Here is a 9,013-nt window from a genome sequence, read left to right as displayed (position 1 = left end):
GGACCCACTTAAAGAGGGATAGGAACAGTGTTGCTGAAGAATTCAGAAAGTGTAAGGCTAAGGATATAGCTCAGTTGATAGAGAGCTTGCCAATACCACATTAACTCGGCCTAATGGCCCAGGCCTGTAACCACAGCACTCTGAAGGTAAATGGAGGGGGATAAGAAGTGCAAGGTCATTCTTGGCTGTAGATAAGTTCAAGGGCAACCTGGAATACTTGATACCTGTCTTAAAAAAAAAAAAAAAAAAAAACAAACCACAGGAATTCACACTATAAATTCTCTAAGAATATGGATATATACATGCATATATATCTGCGATGGTTTGGATGACAATGCCTCCCATAGGCTGATTATTTGAATATTTAGGCCCCAGTTGGTGGAAATGATTGGAAAGATTAGAGAGACACAGCTTTGGCACCGGAAGTGTGTTTCTGGGTTTGGACTTTGAAGTATCAAAAGCCCATGTAATTCTCAGTTTGCTATATGTGGCATATATTAATATTGGCTAGTACAAAAGTAAGTTGTCTAGGTCTTGAGAGTGTGTGTGTGTGTGTGTGTGTGTGTGTGTGTATGTGTGTGTGTGTGTGTGTTGCTGAAGGTTTGTGGTCATATATTGTGTATCCTAATAAAATTTGCCTGAAGGTCAGAGAACAGAGCAAGCCACAAGATTAAACATAGATGCCAGGCAGTGGCGGCATACACACCTTTAATCCTAGCACTTGGGAGGCAGAGATCTGTCTGGATCTCTATGAGTTCAAAGCCGCCCTGGACTACATGAGATTGACTCAGTCTGGGCAAGAAACAGAGCCAGGCAGTGGTGGCACACGCCTTGAATCCCAGTACTGGGAAGCACACATGCCTTTAATTCCAGGAAGTGATGGCTGGGCAGAGAAAGATATATAAGTCGTAAGGAGACAGGAACTAAACGCTTTTCAACAGAAATGTCCCTTTCAGCTAGAGGCTTTTTTGGCTGAAGGCTTTTCAGCTGAGGAAGCTCATTCAGCTGGAGGTCTATTGGTTGAGGCTTTTCAGGCTAAGGAATCCTAGAGGTGAGACATGGCAGTGGCTTGTTCCTTTGTCTCTCTGATCTTTCAGCATTTATCCTAATATTTTTTTTTTTATTAAGATCACTTAGGAATTCATGTTAGAGAGGTTGAATCAGGGCCTTGCCCATGCTAGGTAACTGTTCTATTCTTGACCGGTACCTTCATCCCTTATTATTTTTCCATCAATTCCTACTGATCTATAAAGCCACTTTCTACTAATGGGTTTGTTTGCTTTGTGCAATACCAGAGGTTGAACCTAGGGTCTTGTACTTGCTAGGCATACACGCTGTCACTGGGTATAATTTATATTAAACTTGTTATGAAGGCCACATAAGCCATAGTCTATTCCTATCAACTGGAATTACAGAGCAATGCTATCAGATCCAGATTTAAAAGCCCACATATTTACAGGATTCAGAGTAAGACTAGTTGTCTAACTAGATAGCATTAAAAGATTGTATGTGTGTATGGGTGCCTGTGTGTGCACATTAGTGTATATAGTGTAACTGGAATAAGAGAAATTCCCACAATCACTTTTTAATATGAAAAAATAGGAATAAAATAATTCTCATGCATTTTTTTTTCAAGACAGGGTTTCTCTGTGTAGCTTTGTGCCTTTCCTGGAACTCACTTGGTAGCCCAGGCTGGCCTCGAACTCACAGAGATCCACCTGCCTCTGCCTCCCGAGTGCTGGGATTAAAGGCGTGTGCCACCACCGCCCGGCTCTCATGCATTTTTTTAAACCCATAGCAAGTATAGTTGAAGTAGGAAGGGAAAAAAGCAGCTAGGCAAATTCTGTACTAATCCATTTACAAACGGGCATGATTTCATTGGTTAAAGTCAAGAATGCTTCTTTGTCACAAATTAGCCAAAGGAACTAAGGTTACTTTCCCTCTACCAACAGAAATCTAGTATAGCATCCTAATCCTCACTAATTGCAATGGGAACATACAAGCCAGGATTTATAAAAAATTTACTCTCAGGCTTTCCAAGCCTCCGTTAACTTCAGCGGGAATGTAGAACAAGGATTTTGTTCCTAGTGGTGAGGGCAACAAGGAACCACTGTGAAGATTCTTCAGCAGAAATAGGTTGTAAAATGCACAATTTTGAATTGCTGGACTTGGCTGGGATTCAAGGGATTCATCAAGATATGCTCTTATTTAGAGATGGTTTTCACACATTCTCGGTCACAAAGCATGATCTGCTAAAGGCAGGATCTTCCAAACTGGTGGCAATGAACCTCGGGAAATGTCCAATCCTCACATGCTCAAGACCCTGAATTCTGAAATGTACCTTTCCTTCCTGACTGCTTCAGAGTCTGGAAAGACCTTCTGCTATCACAGAAAGTGGATTCTGTCCTTGGTTTTGTGGAAGCTGAAATCCTTTCTGTTTGCTTATCTGGAAGATAGGAAGAAGATTTTCACCAACTTGACTGCCTAAGACAATGCACACACCTTTCCCAGACCCACCTTTGTTTAACCTGTAAAGTAGGGGCTGTAGGACAACAGGAAGTCCTGTCTTTTCAAGTCTACAGCTTGCAGTTGAATCTTGGCCTAGGACCATAAAGTGAAAGCTCAAATGAGAACCATTATCTGCTCTGAGTTGCAGCAATTTCTACAGAAGTCAATGGCTTGTGAAATTCCTAAAAGGACAATGACCAACAACAATTATCTACATGTGTATTTCTTCTTGATATTTCTCTATGTGGAACAGCTTTATGTCTATCCTTGAAATTTAGATGTGACTATTTCTCCATCTTGAAATAGTTGAAAAGAAAATATTCAAACAATAACCCTAAGTATCCCAGAAAATGACATAATTAATTCCAATCCTTGTTTTCTACAATAAACTATGACTATAGGCTAACAAATTACTTTTAATTGCAAAAATAATTATTTTAAAGATTTGTAAATATTCACAGTAGGAAATATTTAAATTATCATAGTTAACTGGAAAGGAAACTAATTTTTGAATATTTTTTATTCTTTGACAGTTTTATACATGTATAGACTGAATTTTAATTCTTTTCACCCCTACTACCATAGAAAAAGTAGTTTTAATGTGGAGTTTTAACCACAGATTTCTAGAAATGCATTTTGTTTACAGAAATAATTTCACCTTTAAAATGCTCCTTTCATTTATATGAAAGTATTTTATCAAACCTGTAACAATCAAATAATTGATTCTCTGAACCTCAAAATTCAATAGCTAAATAAAAAGGTTGGTAGTTCTCAATCTAAATGTAATCCTATATATTTCAGTAGGGCAAATGTCATGTATCATTATCTTTCTCTACAAAGAATTCAGCACATCCCCAAGCAAACACTAGATGTTTTACAATGGGCTTTGTGTTAAACTGTGCTTCCTTATAATCTCAGATAAACACAAAAACACATTATCACAGACTGTTTACTGTCTGTGGAAGATGTGTATTCCAGTCTACAGTCTGCTCTGTCCTAACAAAGACAAAAGTTATCTCAGACAATTCACAGGAAGAGACCTTTAGACCAAGTTTAGTTTACTCACAGAGATGTAGCACAATTGAAGGAACAACAAAGAATGATCCTGACAAGCCAGAAATGAAGGGTAACCATACAACTCCTTGAGCTTCAATAGCAAGAGACGGAAATAATGTCCTAGGGACTCCAGGAATTGCTGGACATCTTGAGGAAGAGTCCTTTGAAGAGAAGGTGTAAATCTGGAAGGATGCACCTCCTGTCGGAGTCATGGCACTGAAACAAAATGAAACAAATATGGGAAGAAATACAGTGAGCTTTTCTCTGTGTGGGCTTGTCTACCTGACAAAACCAAATGCAAGTTACCTGTCCGAGGAACACTGGAGAGGTACATATGTCAGCCCAGAGCTGGGCAGAGAAGGGAAGAGAATGGATTCCCAGGGATAATCCAAGAAAACTGAGCACAACAGGATTGCATTTCCTACAACACAAGAACTGTTTGGTTATCACTAATTCACAGAGTGCACATTTTTCTGTTTCTGATTCTTTGAATAGGGGAAAAACTTGTCCAATTTGGAATGGGTACTAGGTCAAATTGAATTTGGTAAGATGTATGTTTTAATAGTAGACACATGGGACTGGAGAGATAGCTCAGTGGTCAGAACACCTATTGCTCTTACAGGGGGTTCGGTTCAGTTTTCAGCCCTCTCACGGCCACTCACGACTGCCTGTAACTCCATCTCCAGGGAATACTCTTCTGGCCTTCATTGGTTCCTACACACATGTATATTCAAGGAAGATGCTTTCTCATGCAACACAAATAAATAAAGAATGATAAATAAATCTCACCAAAATTAGAAAGTACAGCAGATGGGTTAGGGAATTTTTTATCAGAAAATAGTTAACATAATCATTTACAACATATATACTATCTATCCACGATTCTGGAAAAAGAAACAAAAGAGAGACCATCAGGGTTAGCTGGCAGAGATTTTTTTTCACGTCCTAAGCCTGTAGGAGAAATCTAGAGCAAAGGGTTGTGCCACAACCACAGAGGAGATGACCAAACCTTAATCCTTCATGAAGCCAGTGAGCAGAAGCCACAGTTTCCCTTAGCTCTTTTGAAGAGAAAGACAACATAAATAATTGTCAGGATCGAAATCTCTTCAAATGCTTTCTAGATCTGAGACAACCCTAGCTTTCCTATCCCTAATGACGAAGACAGAAGTCAAAGGTTCACTCCTGTATAGAGATACATGCATACTCTTTAAGAGTTAAACTGCCCTATCTTCATTAGACCCAAAATACTGATAATGGACTACTAGCACAGAGTAGATACTCAATAAACATCACTCGAATAAAAAAAAAGAAAATGTATGAAAAAAAAATGACCATGCTGTAAATATCCCCATGCCAAAGAACCAAAATTATAAGGAAAATATTGTAATTTCCAAACAAAACATCGACAAATGTCACACAACTAAGAAACCAGAGGGCTTGACTTGGCAGGAGACACAGATCAGCACAGGGGCAGCTGGAAGCACCAAGCGGAGCTCTTCGGAGACTTCACAACTTTGTCAAGGAAAGGCTCTGTCTGCCAGAAGCAGGGAGGGGACGAACAGCAGCTTTGTGAAAATACGTTCCCTGTGTTTGGTTTCAAGATGCAGAGTTCAGTTTTCTGGAATTGCGCTGATTTAGTGTGAGTACATTTCAAACATTCCAATATAGATATTTTTCTTACAAAAGATCCTTTATGTTTCTATCTTAGCCTTATTTCATTTTCAATAGGAGATTATTGGATCTTTGAAAATAAGTTTAGTTTCAAACTTTTTATATATATACATATATATATATATATATACATATATATATATATATATATATATATATATATATATATATATGTCTATGCTTTAAAGTACCATATTGTTTCAGGAAAATTTAACATGATGGCATAGAGAATTGAATCAAATTAATAGATTACTTTTCTAAATGATATCAATTGCTTGGGGAAGCAACTTAAAAATGCTTATTAAATTCCAAATAGCTCGTGAATACCCTGAAAATTTGTAGCATAAGTTACATTCAAATGTGTTCATTTCATTTAAGAATCTGCTTTACCCAAACCACAAAAACACTTATTTTATTTTGTCTAATCAACTGATAGTTAATAATTCAACACTAAGCTATTTTATTGCTTTTCTCTGGCTAATCAATTGCAACAAAGATATGCTGATTTTCCATAACTAAAGCCTTCTAATCTTTCTTATCTCTTCCATTCTGGCAACTCAGACATATTAGAGTGAGTAGAGGATGATAAGGAGAAAAACAGAGAGAGGAGGAAGAAAAAGAAAACAGGTAGTTGGGTGTGGCAAAACCTAGGGTCACATGGAAGGCCTGTTATTGTCACTCCTAACTAATCTATCATGGAGTGACTTCAATCAGTCTATAAAATGCAAGAGTCATAATTCAGTTTCAGGTTGACCATCTTTACTTCAGAAACCAAAAGTCCAAACAGATATTTCAATCATCCAAACTTTGTGAGAGTCACCATGACACCACCAAAGGAAAATTGCACATCTGACCTCAAAATCTATGTTGCAACCGAAGCAGGCACACAACTAAACTAACTAAATAAATAAATCTGGTATGCGTGTGTTTGTGTCTGACTACATGAGTGGGCTGTGTATATGTAGTGTAGAGTGAGCTGTATGTAGGCTGGGGAAGGACTTTGTGCTGTTGTCTCGAACCCTCTCTATCTGCTGATTCCCTTGGCCAGCAAGCCTCAGTGATGCTCCTTTTTCTACAGCCACAGCATGAGGATTACAGGTGTCCAGAGCAAGGCTTGTCTTTTCCTGTGTGTGCAGGTTCCAGGGAGTCAAACTCGGGTCCTCGTGCTTACATGAAAAGTGCTGTTAGACGCTGAGCCACTTCCCCAGCTCCCTAAAATATCAAATGAGTGTACCTTTAGACTGTATGAATATAATTGAAACGTGAATTTCACTCCTTGGCTTACATTCAGCCTGGACGCTACCTCTCAGTGCATATGCAAATGTTTAAAAACTTCAACAGATCTGAAGCCCTTCTGTCCTTGTTCATTTCAATGAGGGGTGATCAACCCCTCAGACCATGCCTCCTACCAACTTTTAAGTGCTGCACTCCTACTCTGTATAAGGTAAAAATGTTTTTTTATTTCACCTGAAGCTCTTATTTTGAAATGAATAATTATAAACTATCAACTCTGTACTTGCTCAAACATCATTGACTGTGGCCATCATTTCTAGCTGTAACTTTGGAAGGAAACAAGCAAGGAGGTGGGTAGGGGAAGCCTTCCTACTAGCATTTCCTATATGCAAATAGGAAAACAGTCCCATGCTCCTAATGTCTGCATGACAGGCTTTAAAAAAAATGAGGCCTGGCCGGGCGTTGGTGGCGCACGCCTTTAATCCCAGCACTCGGGAGGCAGAGGCAGGCGGATCTCTGTGAGTTCGAGGCCAGCCTGGGCTACCAAGTGAGCTCCAGGAAAGGCGCAAAGCTACACAGAGAAACCCTGTCTCGAAAAACCAAAAAAAAAAAAAAAAAAAAAAAAAAAAATGAGGCCTGCACATGTTGTAATTGTCAAACAGCCTGGCTGACTTTTGACCTGATTTAGCATTATTTGAAGCAGCTTACTGACACTGCCAATAACATCTCACATAACAGAAGACACATCTTGTCACTGAACCACAGACAGCGCCGAGCAACACAAAAAATCTCGGAAATACATGTTTCAAATGTAAACTGCTCAAAGAGAATAGCGACTGAAGGGTCTGGGAAAAGGCCCTCCTGGTGCCTCCTTTACATGAAAGTGCCACCATTTCCAAGTCTTTAACTGTCTTCTCACGATCTTGCTTTTAAAAGTCTGTGACTTTTCAAATCATCACATTTAACAGAAGTTTACCTCCCTTTTCTTTCAATAAAGATTGAGTCTAATATCACTGGATATGCTTAGGCCATAGCAACAGAGCATGCCTGCCAGAGATTGGATGAAAGAGACAGGCAGCCCTTTAGAAAAGCAGGTACCGCTCTAATCTGAAGCTTGTACTGTCCTTTCAATCTGAGCAGAGAAACAATTAATAAAGGAACCCATTAAGACCTGATTATTGCAGCTAAAAAAAGGAAGGTAGAATTTCAGTCCTTTGAAGTAACTGAGAATGATTCAGGCCTCATTACAGAGATATAATCTACATTCATACATTTATGTTAGTGATTCAAATCTATTGGGAGAGATTGGATTCCGTTAAATAGTGCATCTCTCCTGTGGAACTTTTCTCAGGCTTTCTGGGGCTAAGTTGAGAGGTGACTTTACAATACAAAGTGGCGGGGACTTAGGGGTTCTACTGTGCTGTGGAAGAAAGGCAGTACAGAAAAGAAAAAGAAGAAGGAGATACAATCTAAAAAGCCATGTCAGCTTCTCCTTTGGGCAGTTTAGTAAATGTCCCCCTGTCATCAATGCTCTGCAGAGGAGAGGCAAAGGGACTCCCGGGTTCTCAAACACCACACCTTCTGCAGGCAAGTTTTCACAGGACAGTTTTGAGAATGACTTTCTCCTCATTTTAGATAGAATTCAAGTAAAACTTTTAGCTAGAAGATCTGAATAGCTTCTACTGGAACAAAAAGGTAGTGTGTGTGTGTGTGTGTGTGTGTGTGTGTGTGTGTGTGTGTGTGTAGGAGAGAGAGAGAGGTATATTGGGTTGAATGAGTGTCTGGTGTGAATTAAAAAAAAAAAAAAAAAACCACCACTCAAGTTGGCATCAATAGTGTTGGTGCCCAGTGTAAAGAAACCCCAAACTAATTACTTCCTGTGTTTCATAATTTTTCACAAAAGAATCTTTATTGTATGGTTCCATCAAACATTTTTTAAATGTAGTTTCAATTAGTTGTCAATTCAAACATTTGAATTCTTCTTTCTATGAGAATGAAACTTAAATCCCTTAGAAATTATCTACTCTTTCACACATTTGTCTGTTCAGGTATAAAACTGTGAAATCGGAAATTGAAATTAGCACTGTGGGCTCATTTTTCAATATCCATACTTTAATTAAAGAAGCAAGACTTCTTTGACGCATGCTCTTTATTTGCTTAACTTTTCAATTAATAGCTACAGAAATCAGTTAATTATATTAAAGTTAGAAATCTGCTGTGATGTTTGTCACATTGCTGAAATCTTTTGAATAAACATTGCAATGAGTTATAAATAATGCAATTAAAACCCTGATTCTGGTATTAAGTAGTTCCATTTCAAAGGCACTAAACACACAGGAAAATATAAGAGCATACATTCAAGCCACTCAACAAGTCCCTAAAATGTATTTGGCCAATCGTTGACAGCGCTCATCTCTAGGACTTTTAAATTTTAATTTTCTTTCCCCAGGTCCCAAATGAAGACTGAAGCCGAATGCTCACAACAGTATTTCTGGCTTGTGTGTGCAAGCTCCTTTTGCAAATTCTTTCTGAATCACTGTTGCAA

At 38.6% G+C, this 9,013-nt stretch overlaps 1 long non-coding RNA gene across 2 annotated transcripts; it reads right to left on the bottom strand.

The window, feature by feature from the left end:
• Positions 1-273: 273 nt before the first annotated feature.
• On the bottom strand, positions 274-5,312 carry LOC121822917 (uncharacterized). 2 transcript variants are annotated; one of them, XR_006064228.2, is made up of 4 exons: positions 3,871-5,312; positions 3,575-3,780; positions 2,529-2,601; positions 274-2,446 (listed from the first exon to the last, which is right to left on the bottom strand). It is a non-coding gene; the product is annotated as an uncharacterized LOC121822917 (long non-coding RNA). The 2 variants fall into 2 exon arrangements; XR_013044730.1 differs by having other exon boundaries at positions 3,575-5,312.
• Positions 5,313-9,013: the final 3,701 nt, after the last annotated feature.

This window comes from Peromyscus maniculatus, chromosome 15 (assembly GCF_049852395.1).
Source record: "Peromyscus maniculatus bairdii isolate BWxNUB_F1_BW_parent chromosome 15, HU_Pman_BW_mat_3.1, whole genome shotgun sequence".
In the NCBI taxonomy this organism is placed as follows: Eukaryota; Metazoa; Chordata; class Mammalia; order Rodentia; family Cricetidae; genus Peromyscus; species Peromyscus maniculatus.
Note: the sequence above shows the minus strand (reverse complement) of the source record. Positions and strands in the feature narration are given on the sequence as shown.